Genomic DNA, 24290 nt, shown 5'->3' with positions numbered 1-24290 from the left:
CGCCCCGTCCTCACAACCTTACTTCTGCCAGTACCTCGTCTCCTACCTTCTAGGGTGCGCAGGAGAGCTTCTGCAAAGTTTGGAAGGTAGGGGACGAGGTACTGGCGGAAGTAAAAGAGTGAGGACGGGGCGTGAGTCGCGCTTGGGTAGCTCAGTTGGTAGAGCACTTGCCCGCGAAAGGCAAAGGTCCCGAGTTCGAGTCTCGGTCCGGCACACAGTTTTAATCTGCCAGGAAGTTTTATATCAGCGCACACTCCGCTGCAGAGTGAAAATCTCATTCTGTTCACATTAAATGTTGAAAGTGTCCCCCCTGTTGTTGAATACAGAATTCGATTCGTCTAATCAGGTTTCCAAACACAAGCTGTAACATTTCATCTGTAACAGAAGCAGTGAAAGTTGATATTGCAGTTTTCAATTCATCGATAGATTTTGGACGGTTTTTATAGACAGTTACTTTCGCTGCACCCCAGAGGAAAACGTCAGGTGGTGTTAGGTCAGGCGATCGTGGAGGCCAAAGTTCCTGTGAAATAATGCGATCACCAAAAACATCAGCAAGCAGTGACATTGTTACGCGAGGTGTATGCACGGCTGCACCATAGTGTTGAAAATAACCGTTCAGTATTTCACTTAACACAAGTTCTCCTATGAATGGGTACAGAATGTCAGCCGGCCGCGGTGGTCTCGCGGTTCTAGGCGCGCAGTCCGGAACCGTGCGACTGCTACGGTCGCAGGTTCGAATCCTGCCTCGGGCATGGATGTGTGTGATGTCCTTAGGTTAGTTAGGTTTAAGTAGTTCTAAGTTCTAGGGGACTAATGACCAAAGCAGTTGAGTCCCATAGTGCTCAGAGCCATTTGAACCATTTTTGAACAGAATGTCACTCAGTATCGTTGTGCGTTTATCGTTTCGTTGAAAAATACGGGATCCACAATCCAAGGTCTACAAATTTCAATCCAAACTCCTATTTTCACAGAATGCAGTGGTTCTTCATGAATACACAATGGATAAGCAGTACACACACGAGAATTTTGCGAGTTCATGTAGCCGGATAAATGAAACCAAGCCTCATCAGTGAAAAACGTTTCATTAAGAATATACCTTCCATTTTGTTGAATGAAATTTTTGAACCATTGGCAATAATGCAGTCTCTTGCCATGAGCAGTGTTTTTCAGTTCTTGCACGATTGTCACTTTGTATGGGAAAAGTTCTAATTTTTCCCTTACAGCTGTGTGGGCCGTTCCGACACTAACATCGATTTCCTGGGCGAGTTTTTTTACTGACTTGTTCGGACTCTTGGACATTTTACCGGAAATATCGAATAGTTTATCCTCGGTCAAAACGCTAGGACGACCACTTCTCGGTGCATCTGTCACTGAACCCGTACTTCGAAATTTGTTAATCAAATCTCGCACAGTGTCGCGATATGGGAGTGTTGTCTCCGGGAAAATTGAATCAAATGTTTGACGAACTGAAACTGTGTATTTACCTCCAGCTTTGAACAGTTGTTCGACTAAAAAACACACGTTCTTCAATGGTTAGCATTTTAACAGTGACAAAAACGAAACAAACGAACAAAGGAACTAAACTTAAACGTTCACAACACGTAACGACACACACCAACGGTACTACTGACGCTGGCTGAGATAAACGAAACAGTGGAATGTTGGGAGAGCCCAATTGAAGGGAAGTAACCCAGGCAGGCGAACAATCATACGGCACTGCAGAGAGACTTTTTGAAACACCCCGTATGTACTACACTTCAGAAAATGGACATCGTTGACACTCAGGAAATAAGCATACCATTAAGTTCCACCACGAACACCGAATGAAAACTGGCGTGCCATAGCGATCACAAAGCTTCGCACGATCAAGATCGAAGCCGAACTCGTTGGGAGTTACAAACCGTACAGAACGCTCATTCTTAAAGAATGTGTACAGAATCACATTGTTGCAATCGGGTGATGAGAAGCTATGGAATGTGATGGCGTGCAACCGAATACGAAACAGTCTGTCGTGAAGGTTATCGTAAAACTGGCAGTCTTTTAAGACGTAGCTGCAAAAAGTGCGAGGCACGAAAAAAACAGACTTCCAGAGGCTGAATTTCTCCAGTGCTATCAGGTGGTCTGAATCGCAATGTCACCCTCTTTTCAGCAGGGGTAGTTTGCTCTAAACGAGCGTGACTTTTATATGCATACCAAGCAAAAGCAAGATATTTTGGCCAGCTATTGGCGAAAAGCAGTTAGTGCTCATACCACAGCTGTAGTTTCCTTACTACCATTTCCCCACTCTTGCTTGCTGTGACGTGAATATTGTCTACTGTCCTTGCAAGATCACGCACACGAGAAAGAATCGCAGGGGGCAGAGCACCCCCAACTTCTCAGAGCATAATAACTAGCTTTGCAACCAATTTACCATCCACATTAACTGTAACATCCCACCCGTCACTTATCTCTTTTTGGCATGTGTTCACCCCAGCTAATTGACTAACAGATCAACAGAGAGAGCAAAACTGCTGCAATATCGGATAACACAAAAAAATAAAATAATATGGCCCTGTGACTCCTGATTGAACTGCGATGGCAGTGTTGACATTAATTGATTCAGAATTGATCACTTTTAATTAAAAAGGGGTGCACATTGATGTTATATTCAGCTATTGAACACCAGATGCAAATGTTGAACATAAAATTAAGAAAGTGACTTGGGATTTCAACTACTTGATTGAAAACAGATGCAGTCGATTAGCTCAAATTTATTTTAACTCCCGACCTTCAATCATCACATTACAAGACTCTCCTATCAGACAGTGGTAATAAATTGCGTTTACGTGGAGTAAAGCGCGATAAATCAAAATTAATTCTTATCGACTGACCCAGGCGTAATGCGAAGTGCGAGAAGATGGTGGTGGTGGTGGTGGTTAGTGTTTAACGTCCCGTCGACAACGAGGTCATTAGAGACGGAGCGCAAGCTCGGGTTAGGGAAGGATGGGGAAGGAAATCGGCCGTGCCCTTTCAAAGGAACCATCCCAGCATTTGCCTGAAATGATTTAGGGAAATCACGGAAAACCTAAATCAGGATGGCCGGAGACGGGATTGAACCGTCGTCCTCCCGAATGCGAGTCCAGTGTGCTAACCACTGCGCCACCTCGCTCGGTGCGAGAAGAATTCCCCAATACACGGCCCATGAAACCCTCGTGGAAACTTTACCGACGTGATCCAACAAATTAATCAGTGGCCGGAGCGGACGCAATATCACCGAATTCGGTGTGGCGGGGCGGCGTTGTTGTGAGGACGTCGGCCGACCTCGTGGTGCTGCAAGGCTGCGCTCGTCTATTAACTCCTAGCTATCTTGCTCAGTACATAGCTGAACCAAAACTTCCAATCTCCAAGCTCAATCGTTCCATTTGCTAAGTCCTAAACTGCAGAGATGCTCACTCTTTCTCAGGCAAGCTGAGTAAAGAACGCCACGTCCGCACTCCAGGCAAGCTGGGAACGGAAGACCCCTACGGAGACTTCTCCCAGTCCGCTCTTCGCCTCGGTTTTCCCTCCAGCAAAATCGCTTACGCCAATTGCAGCGCAAGTCGCGTTAATTATGCGTCGCTTCCCAGCGCCGACCAATGCCTGCTATGGGAAGTGAACAAATTCCAACCAAATTTCCCTTCCTCTCAACTTCTGCTATTTAGCTCCTCCCAGGCTACCCGTCAAGGTTATCATCTGCACAAAACACCAATTTTTCCGGAATTCTGACTCCCAGGAGAGTACTTCAGATTCCTCGGTCCTATGTTCCCATCGGAGGCCGGCGTATTTCATTCTGTCGTTCTTCACCTGATTTATTTCAGACTCTGCGGACCGTGAATTCAGCGTGAAGTTGCTATAGTCACGAACACGCATATTTTGGCCTCTGTTGACCGCTCCACCATAGCTTTGTGCGGCTTTCTCGCATGTTTCACTGAAAACGGGACGATGGACATTTATCAACAGGCGGACAAGTTCTCCGTCTGCTTCCCGGTACACCAACATGGGGTCAACCACCCACTCCCTGTCACTCATCTTAAGGCAGCTGGATGCTGTGCCCCGTTACCACTTTCTCAGAGCTTGAGCCGCCCTAAGCTGCCTATTGTCGCTTCCCTTCGCCACTCCCCAGCCGCCCATGTTCAGCTCTGAATACTTCCCTGGGATAAACTAGCCTCCAGTAAATCGACGCGTTTCCACAAAGTTTTCATGTCATGTGAATTACTTTACATTAGCCGACATTAATCATTCCAATACGTCCATACTATACCGTCTATCAGATGCATCGTGCCTTGTCAGTCATTTTTGTTCAGCCCTACTGTTCGCTCAACGTGAGTTAGGTGATCCTTAATGACTTCATGTAAGGGGCATAGTTCTTGCCGTCTTACATAACAGTCAGCATAATTTTATACAAATACGTTAAGGTATTGATGTCAGCAGATCTTGATACAACTCTCTCCATACGTCTAATATCCAGGATTCCATTCGTATGCATTTATTCAAATACCTACTAGTCAGAGTTGAAAACCAATTCCTTACTAAACGACGGGATAAGTTTGTCTCATCTACAAATTGTCGGGCCGATTCCGCAGTTTGCTGTGCATCGTCAAGTTGATACTTCATTTGAAATTTCGTTATATTGCGTCTTCCAGTTCTGTAGAACTGTTGGAATTTCTGCGATACGCGCAATCTGATCTGCACAACATAGTTTACTACCATGCACTTTCTGTAACTTGGGTGGAGCATCCTTGAAACGCCCGAACTCCAGTTTTTTTAACGAGTGCGCCTCTTCCTCCCTTGAATATCCGTAGTTCTTCTTATGCACTTCGCGATCATATTGCTGTGGACTTGTTCGAAATCTTTTCATAACTGTTCTTTTACAGTGCTATGGATGATCTTCCATATACGCAATTGTGTTTAGTATGCGCTCTTTGGATAATGATTATCCTTTACTATGTTTCACTGGAGACGGGATTTGTGGCTCCCCGTACGACAAGGAGATGAACTATTAAGAACGTGTAGTCATCATTGTACTCGTCATGTACATCGTCCGCTCAGTCGTGGGTGTTGTGACGCTTCGTTCTGTCTCGGCCCGATGGTGATGGTTGTCCCAGTCGAGATGACGTGGAACTGCGTCCGTTTATCACGACAACGCCAATCTCTAATTATTATAAAAACAGACTCCTCGCGCGATTTTGTTATTTTTCAGATACTGTCTATAAAAACTGATATCAACGTCACGATGGAGCAGCACGCCGGAGTGTGTGCGCCGCCCTTGCTTGTAATTAAAGCAATGGTGTTCGATGTCTATCGATGTTCTCCACTTACAAATATAGCGAGTGCACCACTAGATGACGCGATGACTCCCTTGATCTGAAATGATAACCAAAAGTCCTTTGGGTGTTCGCGACAGACTGCAAGCTAGCTGACTGTAGTCCTTATGCCCAGTTTAAGAATGGCTATTCAAACGTTGAAAATATAATGCCTCGAATCATCAACCCATCACCCAAGCTGACGTCACATGATTTTTGCGAGGATATTCAGTTGTTAATTATTATTCCGTCGTCAAGGTGCAGCTACGTCGCGTATTCAACAACTACACGACGCAATTCCAGAGAAAACATACCCTTGAGCAATGTTCAGAATGCGTCGTATTTCGGTGTATACTTATTGCTGTTTACAGTTAAATTGTCGCTAAATCACTTTTCACTTTTATGTTATCCGAAGAATTGGTTATTTCCTCAAATACATTTTAAATGTATGCGACACGAAGAATTAAAGTTGAATTAAATTTTATTGTTCTTCGTAATTATTTGTCCCTACACTGAGCACACACACCGATTTTCCATTCAGGGAATTGCGTCTGTTAGCATGAGCAATTCTGACTTTGATGATAGATTCTGACAACACGGCGCAATTGTAAGTTCTTCGTGATTGCGTTTATCTGTTGCCTACTCAAATCTAATGATTTAGTTTATGTCGGCGATCAGTCTCTTCTGTGTCCTTTGATGTTCGTCACTATTAGGTATCACGAAGGCTAAGTCCCATCACAAATCAGCAATCACACGAGCTATCTGTCTAAACGGTAAAGATGATTTTACTTCAGTCCGACTTCTGACTAACACTTCCAACCGTAAAACTTTTTAAACCTCAGATCGGTTTTAAATCAATCTAGTAGCGCTTAACATGTGTACTACTATTGCAAGAGTACAAGAGAGAAGTGAAGTTAACATCTCCATTGCCGAGTTACATTGTAGTCACAGCGAACTTACAGCTCCATGCGGCTACAACTCTCTTCTAAGATAAATCTTATCTTTAGTCAGTTTATGATCTGGGCTTTAACCTTCGTAAATAATAATTTTTTGAATTCTTTCTTTCAAGTTTCTGTTTCGTATCATATGGCATTCTTTCATTCAGCCCTTTCTTTATGACAAGCATTGGTGTTTACATAACATTCTTGTTAATCAAACTGTCAAGAATGTAAATTTTGTTAGTATCTGTCATCCCTGTCAGAATGACTAATTTTTTCTATTTCTTTTTGCAACACAAGGGTGATCATTATGGGTTTTATAATTGAGGTGTTACGACATAAGTTCCGCTGACTCACCTTGCAGAAACTCCAATATTTCATCTGCCACTTCTTTCTCAATCTGTAAAATTCCTTGAGTCACTTTCTGACGAAATGTGAACTTCGACAATTGTTGTTGTAGAGTTCAAAAAATGGCTCTGAGCACTATGGGACTTAACAGCTCAGGTCATCAGTCCCCTAGAACTTAGAACTACTTAAACCTAACTAACCTAAGGACATCACACGCATCCATGCCCGAGGCAGGATTCGAACCTGCGACCGTAGCGGTCGCGCGGTTCCAGACTGACGCGCCCAGAACCGCTCGGCCACACTGGCCGGCTGTTGTAGAGTGTTTGCTTTGTTTGGCGTTGCCATTGCTCTGCTGTGTATGAACACCATTAGCACTGTTGAACGACGTTATCACTGTAGTAAGACTTCTGATATTTTTAAAAATATCGGGAATCAGATATATCGATATATTAAAAACTATCGGTACGGTTCTCGGTTTGCCGAAAGAAGTATCGATATATCGACTGAAAAAATACCTGCTATAAAAATATCTGCTGCACACTGTAAATATACTACCAGTTTTAGAGCTGTATATTTAACTATTGGTTCATTATTAGATATTCTGTACATCAACGAGCTACCGGCCTGCCTATCCCACTTAGAGCACGAATTGAAAGGAAAACGACGCACGTTCACGGTTGGCGACAACCACTTTGCTAACAATTGTAGCTGTATGTAAGTGGCACAATGAAATGTGTCAGATGGATCCGTCGTTCCGTTTCGTAATATATCGGATTTGTTCGCAACGCTTCATGTCGACTTCGCTGTTTTTTCATTGCTGCCAACGCCAGCGAGCTACAGTTGTAGCGTGAAAATTGCATGATGAAGTTGAACGTTGCAATTTCTGTTGGTAACGCCGAGTGCCGATAACGTCAGCATTTCCCCCTCACACGTCTCCACCCATCGCGAAAATCAATGTTTTCATTAAGGCTTTTGTTCATCATTTTCAGCAACTGTTTTTGAAGAACGCCGATTAGAAGAAATAGGACACTAGTTGCGTTAGAATTTTTTAGGGCAACTAGCGTGCTATTTATTCACATCGGGAATCTTGTTCTTAGATTCTCACTGTAACCTCCAGTACAATCGGATTTCTTCTTTTGTGCCACCGATACTTGCTTCACACAATCAGAGGAAGACTGGACATGATGAAAGGTCAACAAGTAGTAAGACAACACTTTCACGCAGTGAAAGTAAAATTATATTTACTACAGTTTCGCAAGAACAACTTCAAATATTTACCAAAAATTGTGAAAAGAAATACGAGGATCGTTCAATGCCTCATTTTTTTTTAAAAAAAGCCATTAATATACATAGACAAACGTCCTTGTTGGTGCTTCACATCTGATGTTTGTTCTGTGCGCCGATGAAGTTTCGAACCGTTCTGGCAGATGGCAGGGCCGTATTACAGCGTCAAAATTGAGTCTACATACGGCTCACGTTGCAAGCAGGGTGCTGTTATTGAATTGTTGTGTGCAGAAAAATAAATCGTGGTGAACATCCATAAACATTTGCGTGCAGTCTATGGCTACGCTGGAGTTGATAGGAGTACAGTTGCGCGATGGTTAAAGAAAGTTACAGCCTCAGGAAATGCAGAAACAGAGCTCCATGATCAGCAACGCTCGAGACATCTTGTCACAGCCACTGCTCCAGATATGCTGAATTGTGCGGATGCCATTATTCGTGTCGACCGGCGCATCACAGCTCGACAACTGCCTCTACGGGGAACACACTTTGAAGATGACGAGAGTGTCAGTCATGCAGTGAAAACACGGCCACGCCTACAGAACAGGAGCTTCTACTGGCAGGGAATACACGCTCTTCCACAACGTTGTCGTACGGCCATAGAGGGTGATGGAGAGTAAGTAGAGAAGTAGGACATGGACAAGACGTATTGATATACACTCCTGGAAATTGAAATAAGAACACCGTGAATTCATTGTCCCAGGAAGGGGAAACTTTATTGACACATTCCTGGGGTCAGATACATCACATGATCACACTGACAGAACCACAGGCACATAGACACAGGCAACAGAGCATGCACAATGTCGGCACTAGTACAGTGTATATCAACCTTTCGCAGCAATGCAGGCTGCTATTCTCCCATGGAGACGATCGTAGAGATGCTGGATGTAGTCCTGTGGAACGGCTTGCCATGCCATTTCCACCTGGCGCCTCAGTTGGACCAGCGTTCGTGCTGGACGTGCAGACCGCGTGAGACGACGCTTCAACCAGTCCCAAACATGCTCAATGGAGGACAGATCCGAAGATCTTGCTGGCCAGGGTAGTTGACTTACACCTTCTAGAGCACGTTGGGTGGCACGGGATACATGCGGACGTGCATTGTCCTGTTGGAACAGCAAGTTCCCTTGCCGGTCTAGGAATGGTAGAACGATGGGTTCGATGACGGTTTGGATGTACCGTGCACTATTCAGTGTCCCCTCGACGATCACCAGTGGTGTACGGCCAGTGTAGGAGATCGCTCCCCACACCATGATGCCGGGTGTTGGCCCTGTGTGCCTCGGTCGTATGCAGTCCTGATTGTGGCGCTCACCTGCACGGCGCCAAACACGCATACGACCATCATTGGCACCAAGGCAGAAGCGACTCTCATCGCTGAAGACGACACGTCTCCATTCGTCCCTCCATTCACGCCTGTCGCGACACCACTGGAGGCGGGCTGCACGATGTTGGGGCGTGAGCGGAAGACGGCCTAACGGTGTGCGGGACCGTAGCCCAGCTTCATGGAGACGGTTGCGAATGGTCCTCGCCGATACCCCAGGAGCAACAGTGTCCCTAATTTGCTGGGAAGTGGCGGTGCGGTCCCCTACGGCACTGCGTAGGATCCTACGGTCTTGGCGTGCATCCGTGCGTCGCTGCGGTCCGGTCCCAGGTCGACGGGCACGTGCACCTTCCGCCGACCACTGGCGACAACATCGATGTACTGTGGAGACCTCACGCCCCACGTGTTGAGCAATTCGGCGGTACGTCCACCCGGCCTCCCGCATGCCCACTATACGCCCTCGCTCAAAGTCCGTCAACTGCACATACGGTTCACATCCACGCTGTCGCGGCATGCTACCAGTGTTAAAGACTGCGATGGAGCTCCGTATGCCACGGCAAACTGGCTGACACTGACGGCGGCGGTGCACAAATGCTGCGCAGCTAGCGCCATTCGACGGCCAACACCGCGGTTCCTGGTGTGTCCGCTGTGCCGTGCGTGTGATCATTGCTTGTACAGCCCTCTCGCAGTGTCCGGAGCAAGTATGGTGGGTCTGACACACCGGTGTCAATGTGTTCTTTTTTCCATTTCCAGGAGTGTATTATCACCATATTCTGACTCAGCAATAAATATGTTCTGAGAAAAAAAAAACTGGGGTATTACTTGCTGAACGATCCTCGCAATGGCTACTGCAATTTTGATATCGATATGTCGGGAGAGAGACAGCAAAGGAGTTGGAAGAGCAGTTGAACGGAATGGACAGTGTCTTGAAAGGAGGGACAGGCTCACTGTAACACTCCGATTCCTTGTTACAGGAGAGGGTTAGGTTAGGTCAGGTCAGGTGTCCAATCTTCTTTATTTTTGTATTCAGGATGCCTCACGTTTTTAAGCGCCTCATCAGCTTCATACATCTCTATTAATTTTGTAGTTGTCAGCACACACCAATTATATTTACCGGCAATGTTTATAAAAGCACTACAGACGACTGAACGCTGCAGCTATGCTAGTGCTCCATGCGGTAACATGTCACATTGCAGTGAACAGAAGACAAGCGACTTGTTTGATCAAATCTACAGCGAGGCCCTAGATTTGATCAAATATTGGACGACATTTGACAAAGAAATTTGATAGTGTAATACCGGCCTAACGTCCTTGTTGGTGCTTCACATCTGATGTTTGTTCTGTGCGCCGGCGTAGTTTCGAACCGTTCTGGCAGATGGCAGAGCCGTAGTACAGCGTCAAAATGGCGTCTGCATACGTTGTAGTTGAATTCTTGTGTGCAGAAAAAGAAACCGTGGTGAACATCCATAAACGCCTGTGTGCAGTCTATGGCTATGCTCGAATGATAGGAGTACAGTTGTGCGAGGGTTAAAGAAAGTTACAGACTGAGCTTGGGACGACCTGTCACAGTCACTGCTCCAGACATGCTGAATCGTGCGGATGCCATTATTCGTGCCGACCGGCGCATCACAACTCGACTGCTGGCTATACGGGGAACACACTTTGAAGATGACGAGAGTGTCAGTCGTGCAGTGAACACATGGCTACGCATACAGGACGAGATCTTTCACTAGCAGGGAATACATGCTCTTCCACAACATTGGCGTACGGCCATAGAAGGTTATGGAGAGTAAGTAGAAAATTAGGACATGGACAAGATGTATTGATATATATTATCACCATATTCTGACTCTTACCAATAAATATGTTCTCAGAAAAAAAATTGGGTATTACTTACTAAACGATCCTCATAATATAAAATAAAAGTAGCTGCACTGGATACTGCAGTTTCGATATCGATCTAAAAAAAATGGCTCTGTGGGACTTAACTTTTAAGGTCATCAGTCCCCTAGAACTACTTAAACCTTAGTAACCTAGAGACATCACACACACCCATGCCCGAGGCAGGATTCGAACCTGCGACCGTAGCGGTCGCGCGGTTCCAGACTGTAGCGCCTAGAACCGCTCGGCCACCCGGCCGGCTGATATGGATATATCGGGAGAAAAATATCGTAGGTACATGTCTACGTATTTGGAAATGTCGGTATTAATCAAATTTCTTTGTCAAAGATTTGATCAAAGATGCGATCAAATATTCCGTCAAATATATTTGACAAAGATCTTTGACATAGCGCTAGAAGGGGTATTACACAATCATCATATTTTTCGTGAAAGTTCAAGATGGCTGAGAACAACAACTTGTTATTAACCGCAGCAGTTGCATGTACCACAATTGCTCTGTGTGCACACGTGGAAGAGAAGCGGGGGAAAGAAAAGGAAACATACCTGGGTGAAGCTGTGGGTTTTACAACGACATGATAAAAGCATTCAACAAAACTTGTTACGTGAGCTTATAGTGAAGGACGTCATGTCGTACATCAATTACTTAAGAATAGTTGAGCATACATTTCTGTATGTGCTCAATGAAGTGTATCCTCATATCACAAAGCACAATATTCACTTAAGAACTGCTACATCTGCAAAAGACAGGCTCTCTGTAACACACCGATTCCTTGGTACAGGAGAGGGTTAGGTTAGGTTAGGTCAAGTCTCCAATCTTCGTAATTATTTTTGTATTCAGCGTGCCTCACGTTGTAAAGCGGCTCATCAGCTTCATTCATCTCTATTAATTTTGTTGTTGTCGGCACACACCAATTGTATTTATCCGCAATGTTTGTAAGAACACTACAGACGACAAAATGCTGCAGCGATGCTAGCGCTCCATGTGGTAACATGTCACATTGCAGTGAACAGAAGACAAGCGACTTCTTTGATGAAATCTACAGCGAGGCCCTAGATTTGATCAAATATTGGACGAAATTTGACAAAGTTTCCTATTACACCATCAAATATCTTTGACAAAGATATTGGGCAAAGATATTTGACAAAGAAATTTGATAGTGTAATACCGGCCAAAGAGGTATCAATGTATCGATATTTTGCAACAGTTGTGCACTGCAGCACTGTTGTCGACCAAACAGTTCAATACGCTCCTTAGCCCCATGCTGTGCTCACCAATGGATACCTCCTGCCTCGCCCTCTATTGGCCATTAGCAGCCAATATTGTGGCTGCGTGATAGACAATACGTGGGGCGTCAAATGCCGCAAACATCATTGCCCTTCTGTGACCTCGCACTCAAGTTGGTCCCTGTTATAGACGTGCTGCAGTTGTCTTGAATGACCGGTGCTTAGGCTGCGTTCTGTTTCGCTGGAGACGGGTCGTAACAGCGGAGCACTGGCTTGCTCTCTTTCGGTGTGTTGCCTGGCAGCGAGACGTTGGCAGGCACCTGCGCTGGTGGCTGGACTGGGCCATAAAACTGCCTGCACGGGGCGGCAGAGCGCCCACGGTCGGGTCACACCGCAGACAGCGGGCCCCATTAAGTAGAAACACGAGCCTCAGCTGATGGTCTGGGCTGCGAATGCCAAGGTGAAGGCAGGAGGGCAAGTGGGGGAAGGACACAAGCACGAGGCCTCGGGACGCCTCTGCCGGTTCATTCTGCTGTGTCCTGCAACACGAACCACTGCTCTATCTGCATCTGCATTTATCGTCCGGGAGCCACCCAACGGTGTGTGGCGGAGGGCACAGTACGTGCCACTGTCATTACCTCCCTTTCCTGTTCCAGTCGCGTATGGTTCGCGTGAAGAACGACTGCCGGAAAGCCTCCGTGCGCGCTCGAATCTCTCTAATTTTACATTCGTGATCTCCTCGGGTGGTATAAGTAGGGGGAAGCAAAATATTCGACACCTCATCCAGAAACGCACCCTCTCGAAACCTGGACAGCAAGCTACACTGCGATGCAGACTGCCTCTCTTGCAGAGTCTGCCACTTGAGTTTGCTAAACGTCTCCGTAACGTTATCACGCTTACCAAATAACCCTGTGACGAAACGCGCCGCTCTTCTTTGGATCTTTATCTCCTCTGTCAACCCGACCTGGTACGCATCCCACACTGATGAGCAATACTCAAGTATAGGTCGAACGAGTGTTTTATAAGCCACCTTATTTCTTGATGCACTACATTTTCTAAGGATTCTCCCAATGAATCTAAACCTGGTACCCACCTTACCAACAATTAATTTTATATGATCATTCCACTTCAAATCGTTCTGCACGCATACTCCTAAATATTTTACAGAAGTAACTGCTACCAGTGTTTGTTCCGCTATCATATAATCATACAATAAAGGATCCTTCTTTCTATGTATTCGCAACACATTACATTTGTCTGTGTTAAGGGTCAGTTGCCACTCCCTGCACCAACTGCCTATCCGCTGCAGATCTTCCTGCATTTCGCTGCAATTTTCTAATGCTACAACTTCTCTGTATACTACAGCATCATCCGCGAAAACTCGCATGGAACTTCAGACACTATCTACTAGGTCATTCATATATATTGTGGGAAGCAATGGTCCCATAACACTCCCCTGTGGCACGCCAGAGGTTACTTTAACGTCTGTAGACGTCTCTCCATTGAGAACAGCATAGTGTGTTCTGTTTGCTAAAAACTCTTCAATCCAGCCACACAGCTGGTCTGATATTCCGTAGGCTCTTACTTTGTTTATCAGGCGACAGTGCGGAACTGTATCGAACGCCTTCCGGAAGCCAAGGAAAATGGCATCTACCTGGGAGCCTGTATCTAATATTTTCTGGGTCTCATGAACAAATAAAGCGAGTTGGGTCTCACAAGATCGCTGTTTCCGGAATCCATGTTGATTCCTACACAGTAGATTCTGGGTTTCCAGAAACATGATACGCGAGCAAAAAACATCTAAAATTCTACAACAGATCGATGTCTATGTTGACACTAAACGCCTAAAACGAACACGTGGTTCTAGACGTAGCTTCCCTACCTAATGACTTCCTGGAGCAATTAAAATTTGATTTTCACTATTTGACACACTAATTACTCACTGAATTAAAAACTTTTAAATGTTGCCGTAACCTACTCGCTAAGAGCGAATGTTAAAGGTTTAATTCAATAAGCCAGTTATCACAGATAGTACGTATTTAGGCAACTTAACTCCTAGCGCACAAATTATCCAGACTACACAAATTCGTGTAGTATTTGAGAATCACTCACAAGGGAACCTCCCCATCGCACCCCCCTCAGATTTAGTTATAAGTTGGCACAGTGGATAGGTCTTTAAAAACTGAACACACATCAATCGAGAAAACAGGAAGAAGTTGTGTGGAACTATGAAAAAAGTAGCAAAATATACAAACTGAGCAGTCCATGTGCAAGATAGGCAACATTAAGGAGGACGTGAGCCCAGGGGCGTCGTGGTCCCGTCGTTAGCGTGAGCAGCTGCGGAACAAGAGGTCCTTGGTTCAAGTCGTCCCTCGAGTGAGGAGTTTATTTTTTTATTTTCAGACAATTATCTGTCCGTCCGATGCGAGGTAACTGCGCCGTAGCATGAGGATGCTACACCTAAACAAACATCGAAACACACGACGTCAGTCGACAACAGCGCTCCCTGGCTGGCAGTTAATTGTTCGCTACTTTGGACGCGAGTGCATTAAATACGTGAGATGTATTCCGTGGGCAATATGAATCCAGCAAATATAGCTCGCGACTTCAATAACAAGGTCAATGAATATTTTCCGAACTGTAAGTTTGCGGTGCGGTCGCAAAACGTAGACACTAAACTTATTACAGTGAACAGAGACTTCAATGAACGAACGGACAGATCATAACTTTGCGAAAATAAAGGAAGAAAAAATTTCACACGAGGGAAGAAACCAAGGACCTCTCGCTCCGCAGTTGCTCACGCTAACCACGGGACCACGGCGCTCCTAACCTCACGTTATCCTTGATGTTGCCTATGATGCACATGGACTACTCAGTTTGTATATTTTGCTTATTTTTTTCATAGTTCCACACAACTTCTTCCTGTTTTCTCGAATGATCTGTGTTCAGTTTTTCAAGGCCTATCCACTCTGCCAACTTATAACTAAACTGAGGGGGGGGGGGGGGGGGGTGCGCGATGGGGAGGTTCCCTTGTTAGTGTCCGCCAAACAAACTTTACACGTAATTTCGAATCTTAAAGAAAATTCTTCTCTCTGACCACCACCACTAAATGATGAAAGAAAAAAACTTAATCCTTACTACACTTCCGCTGTTTTGCGGTAAGACTGCCGCATGAAGCATGACCTTTTAATTTATTATTTATTTACTACGAACTGTATTTGTGAGACATTTTGCAGACAGTATTCGCGTGTACCACTGAAAGTACCAGAAAAATAGTCTTGTTCAGGAGGTGTCACACTATAAAATTGGACCTGCGTGAAAACGAAACTGCATGGCGAAATGCACAAGAGGTACCGCTGAAACGTATGTCGGCCAGTTAACTTACGGCGAACACACACGCTCGCCAGGTAGGACTTGCGAACTTTTTCAACGTTCTCCTTTCAAGGCAACAATTTCTACCCATAATGAAATGGCAAACTTTTGCATGGCAAGAAAACACACTAATAACCAACTACCTGTATAAAACACATAAGCACGTTGAGTAAAAGCCTTAAAAGGTATTGAATTGTAAAAGCACACAACACGTTTTGCTGACTAGAAACAATATAAAAAATCCACTACGGCGTACATTAACAGCCTTGCTCATTATAGCCAAATATACATAAACACAAATTTACGTAAGTTACAGCTTCCAGATGAGCAGGAATTCGTTACGCAAGTTACTAGTTCTCACCACGAGGCAAAAGGAATTTTTCCTTCTTTCTTAGAGTACCTATTACACGTTAGTCTAGTAATACTAGTTATGGCAGGCGAGAGAATGGGTCAGGTCTTAGTGCATTGCATTTTAAATAGTACAGTCATTGGTGCCTTAGACTTTCTCAGACATGGCAGAGGCTAACAGTCGAATAAACCCGTAGGTAAGCTGGGAGGGGAAAGATGCAATTTATTCTGACCCCCCCCCCACCCCCCTTTCGTCCTTAAAAGGGGACAAACGGACCACCTTCCCGCGGGTGGGCAGACGAGAATGAATGGCGGCAAACCCCCAAAATATATGGCTGGTATAATTAACAAGAATAAGTAAACTGAATTCAATTAAACTTCATAAAATCTGTTAACAATCAGTACTCAACTTCTGGTGCGTTACGACTCCCAGGACTGAACCAACGCAGCACCTCCAAATGCTCTGCCGAGCCGCCCGCTGCCAGCCGTTTCAACGGACGCAGGAAGGCGCGCCCATTTTCAGAACCTCCTCGCCGGTCGAAAGCATACGACCGAACTGCAGATTAGGCCCCTCGCGGACCCACGCCCAGGAGGATTCCTTTCGCGGCGAGCAGTTAACGCCCCATAGCACGGAGCCGCTGCTCGCGTCGCTTACGCTGATGCCGCGGTCTGCGTGCTGTCCCTCTAGCACCGGCAGAGAAGTCGCTTCTTGATGCCCCGACTGCCAACTCTTCACGAGAGCCCATACAGCCACCTCTCAAACTCACGCGAACAGCCCACTTTTCCCCTTTCCCGCTAGAGGGAGACACCGAAGCCTTCAATTGCGACAACGGCGCCACCACCAGGAAACGGAGGGCGACTGCTTCACGCTACGCACTGCGGCGCGCTTTTCAAAGCTAACTTTACTACGACTCAGTATGTACAGATACATGTGAAATATGTTGACATGTGCGTATACTGGCAAAGCCACAGGTAAAAAGCTCATCCTAAACCCATGGAAAGACTTCAACCAAGTTTGGTTGATATATTTGTTACGGTCTAGAAAGAAATACTGTGGGGGTAAGAACTACCAGCCTACTATTGCTTGATAACACAGAGAGACAAGGGAGAGGAGAGAAGCGAGGAAGATATAGGTAGGAGGTGAGAAGGTGGAGATGAAGAGAGAGGAATTGGACAGAGAAAGGGAAGAGAAGCAGATAGATGTAGGAGGAGGAGATGGATAGAGGGAGAGGGAAAGATCGACAGAGTAAGAGGGTCTATCGTACCTTCCTTCGTCGTCGGCGTTGTCGTTGTTGCCGTGAGGCACCAAGAGAAAAGGCGCGTCCATCTTAGAGCATGAGATATGGTAACCTTATCTCATTGACAACACACAACGGTCACGGTAGCACCTGATTCCAGAATAGCTGCATGACCAGGTCCCCAAAACTTAACTCGTAACGAGATCCCTTCGAAGCAAATTGTCATAACGATCGTCTATAAAGGCTTCGTACAACGAGAAGAAATGTTGCAGTTTGTGGAATAATAACAGATACGATCAAACTGTCTTGTTTCTTCTGTTTTATTTAACGTAACTTTGTTCACAGTTTTATTTCGCATTCACCACTCATTTACACTCTGATGTAGAGTATATATATATATATATATATATATATATATATATATATAAGAAAAACAATACTGCGTCCCTCGTGAGATGCGTATAGATTTATCCCGGAATTGACCGGCCTGTAGGTGTACTCAATTTAATGACCACACTTCGCTATCCGCGATTTCGTGTAACTAAACGTCCTTTTTTTACTCTGATTGTATACCGTAGTTATTTAAAACTCGCCCCTATATTTTTTCACTACGCGCAATTAGCACTTCTTTACTTGTTTTTTTTTCTAAGAGTAAACGAAAAAAATGACGCCGTATCATCGGCTTCGTCGATATAAAGCAAAACACCTCAATATGCCCAATTTTACCTCTTCTAACAGGATCGGCTACCTTACTCATTAATTTACTACATATTATTATTTCCAGTAACACTAAACAGGTATCGCCGTTATATTTTAATTGTATTCAAAAGCATGTTATTATTATTATTATTATTATGACCGACCAAATCGTAACAAATCGCGCGGCGTGCGTTTTTAACGATAGCTTTACTCTCGCCCAGCCTTTATTCATGGAATATTATATATAAATATACAGACAGGACGGAAAGATCGATCTCTCTACCGTAACCAATAGAGGCAAATACGCTATTCAAGTTCCGTTACATCTATCTTGACTCGTATTGTTACAAGGGGTAATATTAACAAAGAGAGTCGTGACGAGGAGATGGAATTAGAGGTGGGAGGAGGTGATGAAAAGAAGGGGAGGGAGCAGATGGACAGAGGCGGAGGAGCAGACTGACAGAGAGAGAAAGGAGAAGGGTAGGGACAGAGAGAGGGGATGGAGATATGGAACTACAGGGGGGGACTCAGGGAGGAGGAGCAACTTGACAGAGAGATAGGAGGAGAAGGACAGAGAGAGGCGTAGGAAAGATATCGATAGAGAGTGGGTGTTGTAGATGGTAGACAGAGAGGGGCGGTGGAAGACATGGACAGAGAGGGGTAGAGGGAACGGAGGGAAATGACTAATAGAAGACTCGAATACGACTACATCTATACCATTACGCTGCAACTCACAGTTAAGTGGTTGGCAGAGGGTTCACTCAACCGCCCTCGCAGTTCTGAGGCGCCGTGTCACGGATTGCGCGGCCCCCTGACCGGGGGTTAGAGCCCTCCCGCGAGCATAGTCGTGTGTGTTGTCCTTAGCGTAAATTAGTTTAAGTTAATTCAAATACTATGTATGTGTAAGGACCGATGGTCTCAGCTTAGGAATTCACACACATTTGAACAACCACCCTCAAGCTATTTCTCTACTGTTCGAAACTCGAAAACGCTCGTCCGAAAAAAACGAACACTTCCGTGTGAGCTCTTATTTTGTTATGATCAGCATTCCTCCCTATGTAGACGGCGATAACAAAGCATTTTTACTGTCTGTGGAGAAAATTGGTGATTTATATTTCACTAGAAGATCTTGCAGGAACGAAAAACGCCTTTGTCTTGATGACTGCTGCCCCAGTTCGCGTATCATGTTCGTGGCACTCTCTCCTCTATTTTGCGATAATACAAAACGTGCTGCCCGTCTTTGAACTTTTACGTTGTCTCCGTCAGTCCTGCACATCACACAACGCACAGCAGTAGTAAAGAAGACGGCAGACAAGTGTAATGTAGGAAGACTCTTTAGCACACCTGGTCAAAGCCGGGTAATCAGCTAGTACAGCACTAAACGTAACTGCCAAATAATTACATCGTTATACGACACGCGGCTCAGAAGATGTGATTTATAAACTCTGAGTTGTGTGAAAGGCAAGCTTTTCTTAAAACAGAATTTGTTTCTTAAGAGAATCGTAGGAGGAGGAGTTGGGGGGGGGGGGGGGATTACTGGTTCCGTAATGTCATGGATCCCAAATGTAAGATTCAGACTAAAACATGTCCGTCGGGAATGAAGACGTCCAGGAGCAGTAGAGCGATATCTTTGCATTCCTTTCGAAAGATGTTATTACGTGACTTTTCACTGAATTGAGGCACATCGAACTAAATAGTCACCTACTGAAGACATGACTGTTATTTACATCTGCGTGTACATACAGGGTGTTTCAAAAATGACCGGTATATTTGAAACGGCAATAAAAACTAAACAAGCAGCGATAGAAATACACCGTTTGTTGCAATATGCTTGGGACAATAGTACATTTTCAGGCAGACAAACTTTCGAAATTACAGTAGTCACAATTTTCAACAACAGATGGCGCTGCGGTCTGGGAAACTCTATAGTACGATATTTTCCACATATCCACCATGCGTAGCAATAATATGGCGTAGTCTCTGAATGAAATTACCCGAAACCTTTGACAACGTGTCTGGCGGAATGGCTTCACATGCAGATGAGATGTACTGCTTCAGCTGTTCAATTGTTTCTGGATTCTGGCGGTACACCTGGTCTTTCACGTGTCCCCACAGAAAGAAGTCACAGGGGTTCATGTCTGGCGAATAGGGAGGCCAATCCACGCCGCCTCCTGTATGTTTCGGATAGCCCAAAGCAATCACACGATCATCGAAATATTCATTCAGGAAATTAAAGACGTCGGCCGTGCGATGTGGCCGGGCATCATCTTGCATAAACCACGAGGTGTTCGCAGTGTCGTCTAAGGCAGTTTGTACCGCCACAAATTCACGAAGAATGTCCAGATCGTTTCGGATCTGAAAAATTGGCCAATGATTCCTTTGGAAGAAATGGCGGCCCAGACCAGTACTTTTTGAGGATGCAGGGACGATGGGACTGCAACATGGGGCTTTTCGGTTCCCCATATGCGCCAGTTCTGTTTATTGACGAAGCCGTCCAGGTAAAAATAAGCTTCGTCAGTAAACCAAATGCTGCCCACATGCATATCGCCGTCATCAATCCTGTGCACTATATCGTTAGCGAATGTCTCTCGTGCAGCAATGGTAGCGGCGCTGAGGGGTTGCCGCGTTTGAATTTTGTATGGATAGAGGTGTAAACTCTGGCGCATGAGACGATACGTGGACGTTGGTGTCATTTGGACCGCAGCTGCAACACGGCGAACGGAAACCCGAGGCCGCTGTTGGATCACCTGCTGCACTAGCTGCGCGTTGCCCTCTGTGGTTGCCGTACGCGGTCGCCCTACCTTTCCAGCACGTTCATCCGTCACGTTCCCAGTCCGTTGAAATTTTTCAAACAGATCCTTTATTGTATCGCTTTTCGGTCCTTTGGTTACATTAAACCTCCGTTGAAAACTTGTTGCAACAACACTGTGTTCTAGGCGGTGGAATTCCAACACCAGAAAAATCCTCTGTTCTAAGGAATAAACCATGTTGTCTACAGCACACTTGCACGTTGTGAACAGCACACGCTTACAGCAGAAAGACGACGTACAGAATGGCGCACCCACAGACTGCGTTGTCTTCTATATCTTTCACATCACTTGCAGCGCCATCTGTTGTTGAAAATTGTGACTACTGTAATTTCGAAAGTTTGTCCGCCTGAAAATGTACTGTTGTCCCAAGCATATTGCAACAAACGGTGTATTTCTATCGCTGCTCGTTTAGTTTTTATTGCCGTTTCAAATATACCGGTCATTTTTGAAACACCCTGTATGTATTCTGCTAGTCAGCATACAGTGCGTGGCAGTGAGTATCCTGTACCACTAATAGTCATTTCATTTCCTGTTCCAGTCGCAAAGAGAGCAAAGGAAAAACGACTGTCTGAACGCCTCAGTACGAGCCATAATTTCTCTTATCTTACCTTCGTGGTCCTTATGGGCAGTGTATATTGACGGCTGTAGAGTCATTCTGCAGTCAGCTTCAAATGCCGGTTCCCTAAATTTTCCTCCAGGGATTCCCATTTGAGTTCCCAAAGCATCTCCCTAACACTTGTGTGTTGTTCGAAACTACCGGTAAGAAATCTAGCTGCCCGCCTCAGAATTGCTTCGATGTCTTCCTTTAATCCGACATGATGAGAATCCAAGACACTCGAGCAGTACTCATGAATAGGTCGCAGTAGTGTCCTATATACTGTCTCCTTTACTGATGAAAGCCACATTCCCAAAATTCTTCAAACCAACTGAAGTCGACCATTCGCATTCCCTACCACAACCCTCAAATGCTCCTTCCATTTCTTATCGCTTTACAAAGCTGTGTCCATATATTTAAACGACGTGACTGTGTAAAGCAGGATTATGTGAAGCAAGCCAAGCGCTGTATCGTGTGCGAGATACAGAGTCCATCAAGTGTGCCGGGACTTACCCCAGTTCACTGCTAGTGTCGCCACGTCACCTTAACGCAAGTATTGCACCACAATTAAGTATGAAATTAAAAATCAAAATTTATGTTTAAAATTTTGATAAAAAAATAGTTTACTATAATAATGTTCCAAATACCTAGTCTTTATGTTCTAGACTCAACAGTTTACGTAAAAATTCCGTTTTAAGAGGAAACTGAGTGGCGCTAAATAATGAAGCTAGAAAGCCAGAATTTGGTCAGAAAGCGCAGGTACAGCTCATAAATAAGTGGTGCAGGTTTCCAAAACCACAAAACAAAAATTAACACCGGGATCCACGTTTTTAGGAAAAATCAGAGGCTATAAATATATGTAAATATATTTGTTTATGCTTCAGTTCACCCCAAAAATGATAACTGAGAGACCACCTCCTATAGTTTTTCAGTAATTAAGTAAAAACCAATTTTGTAATTAAAATGTACCCAAATGTTGTAGATTAAGTAGCTGTAATTTCAATGGTAGAGAAGTTTGGTTAAAGTGGATGATAAATCATACCAAGTGATAAGGCTATACTAAATTTGAGAGTTGTAGTATTAATAACTGCTGACGTAAGTTCTAGTAAAGATGTGGTTCAAATGGCTCTGAGCACTATGGGACTTACCACCTGAGGTCATCAGTCCTCTAGAACTTAGTACTACTTAAACCTAACTATCCTAAGGACATCACACACATGCATGCCCGAGGCAGGATTCGAACCTGCGACCGTAGCGGTGGCGCGGTTCCAGATAGAATCGCTCGGCCACACCGGCCGGCAGTAAAGATGTGGTTCAGAAGTAACGATCTACCGTTAGTTCCACTATAAAAATTCTAGAAGACAAAGTTTTCATTGTGGCGAGCTGAAACTTTTTCTGTGATTTCAAACAGCTTAACTGTATACAAGTAAAAATTAAGAGGTTTCTGAAGTAATTTGTAATTATATTATTTGTAACTTATTTATGTGCCCGACAAAGCGGTCGTTCGGAGGCTGCTGCAGTATGCAGACGCCTGTAGACAATAGATGTTCCCTTGGCCGTCCGCTGCGTCACATATATAAATGCAGCCCGAGAGACAGTAAGTGAATTATTTCCACTTTTATGGCGAGCATTAATTTGGAACATTTATTGCAAACTTTCATTGAGGAATTTTAGTCAGGGCGAAAGACAGTCTGGTAGGAATGCACCGTAGAGGCCACCTCTGAACTGCTAAATGTGCTGTTAGAATAGAAAGACTTACTTTCAATTGAAAATAGTGAAATTCCAAGTGTTGTATGAGAGAAAATATAATTTTGATTGGAACTTTATACTTTTATTTAAAGTCAAAATCCTGATCCCGCAAAGAAATAGGAGGCTAGAAACTTTTCTTTCAGTGGGCTGGACCAGAATGTGGCCGTGCAGACTGCAAACTAAGGTCAGTATGTTTCCCTTCGCTTTCTGGCTGACCACTAAATTAGTTGCCAGGCTCACGTGAGACAAACGGCGAACAAACAAATGATTAACTTTTACCCGCCGCTCCACAAATGCCAGTGCTGTATCTGAACACTTCGGGTTTGTTTTTCCTACTCATTCGTAATAACTTACGTTTATCTGCCTTTAGAGCCAGCTGAAAGTCACACACCAACTAGAAATTGTCTCTAAATCATCTTGTGTCACTCAACAGTCACTCATCTTCGACGTTTTACCGTTCATCACGGAGTCATTAGCAAACAGCTGCAGATTGCTGCCCACCCTGTCTGGAAGATCATTTGTGCATATGGAGAATAATAGCTATCTGTCACACTTCCCTGGTGCACTCCTTGTCTCTAATGAAGGTACTTCACATGTATCTGATGCTATACGAGGTGCATTCAAAAGTTCTAAGGCCTCCAATTTTTTTTCTCTGGACTGAAAAGAGATAGAAACATGCACATTGTTTTAAAATGAGGCCGCGTTCATTGTCAATACGTTCCAGAGATGGCAGCACCGTACGGCAGATGGAATTTTACCACCAGCGGCGAGAATGAGAACTGTTTTAAATACTTAAAATGGCGACGTTTTCCTTACTTGAACAGCGTGCAATCATTCGTTTTCTAAATTTGCGTGGTGTGAAACCAATTGAAATTGATCGACAGTTGAAGGAGACATGTGGTGATTGAGTTACGGATGTGTGGAAAGTGCCTTCGTGGGTGCGACAGTTTAATGAAGGCAGAACATCGTGTGACAACAAATCGAAACAACCTCGGGCTCGCACAAGCCGGTCTGATGACATGATCGAGAAAGTGGAGAGAGTTGTTTTGGGGGATCGCCGAATGACTGTTGAACAGATCGCCTCCAGAGTTGGCATTTCTGTGGGTTCTGTGCACACAATCATGCATGACGACCTGAAAATGCG

The sequence above is a fragment of the Schistocerca nitens genome, chromosome 10, assembly GCF_023898315.1.
Source record: "Schistocerca nitens isolate TAMUIC-IGC-003100 chromosome 10, iqSchNite1.1, whole genome shotgun sequence".
Taxonomy (NCBI): Eukaryota; Metazoa; Arthropoda; class Insecta; order Orthoptera; family Acrididae; genus Schistocerca; species Schistocerca nitens.
The sequence above is the reverse complement of the archived record's forward strand: the minus strand, read 5'-3'. Positions refer to the sequence as shown.